The 853-nt window shown below is 57.0% G+C and overlaps 1 long non-coding RNA gene across 1 annotated transcript; it reads right to left on the minus strand.

Annotated features, from left to right (window-relative positions):
* Positions 1-347: 347 nt before the first annotated feature.
* On the minus strand, positions 348-853 carry LOC102774599. The gene is made up of 2 exons (XR_435113.2): positions 810-853; positions 348-663 (listed from the first exon to the last, which is right to left on the minus strand). It is a non-coding gene; the product is annotated as an uncharacterized LOC102774599 (long non-coding RNA).

Genomic DNA, 853 nt, shown 5'->3' on the forward strand with positions numbered 1-853 from the left:
ACACAGTAACAGGCATCATATCCACAAAAGCAAAGAAACAACCAACACCCAGAAGATGGGTTCTGAGGGCCAGACCCAGACCTGAGCCTGGGATGACAGGGGCCTGGAGATGCGCTGCATTAGAGGTGACAAGGCCTGGGGGATGTGCTTCCCTGTGACCACAGGTCCTGGTGGGACAGGCTTCCACTGAGGGACAAGGTCAGAGGAGCAGAGATGTGACCCGGCCGAGGAGTGGCCACTTCAAACCCAGGATGTACTGAGCGCCACCTGGGCACAGGCACCGCCCTCACGCTGGTCTCACAGCCCAGCCAGTCCCCCCTGCAAAGAGCACAACATACACAGGAATCTGCAGAATCCTTGGTGCCTCCATTTATTTCCTCTGAGAAAATACTTAAAGGGTCTCCTTTAATTACCTGTCAGCAGTCATGGCAAGAATTAAAAAACCAGGTCAATGCAGAGTCTCATTTCAATGCGGAGCAGGAAGTTGCAGCTCAAGCCCCAGGGAGTAAAGGCAGGGATGGGGAGGGCCCAGCCTGCCTCGGCTGACAGGAAAGCCTGGGGAGCAGGGCTGGGGCAGCACCCCCATCAGAGGTCCTTGAGTCAGGAAGTGGAAGCGTGAACACATCCTCCATCACTCGGTCCCCACAAGGCAGCTGCCTCACGCTGTGGAGGACAAGCATCATGAACAGAGTCAGGTCAGTGGCTGTAGCTGGTGACATTCTCAGAATCCACTTCATGCTCACAGTGTCCCTCTGACTCCCCCCACCCCGTCCTCCCCTCTGCCCATCCCTCCCGACGCAGGGTCTCACCTCTACAAGGGGAGACACATCAGAGCCCTGGGAGCTGTCACTGC

The sequence above is a fragment of the Myotis davidii genome, unplaced genomic scaffold (genome assembly GCF_000327345.1).
Source record: "Myotis davidii unplaced genomic scaffold, ASM32734v1 scaffold9570, whole genome shotgun sequence".
In the NCBI taxonomy this organism is placed as follows: Eukaryota; Metazoa; Chordata; class Mammalia; order Chiroptera; family Vespertilionidae; genus Myotis; species Myotis davidii.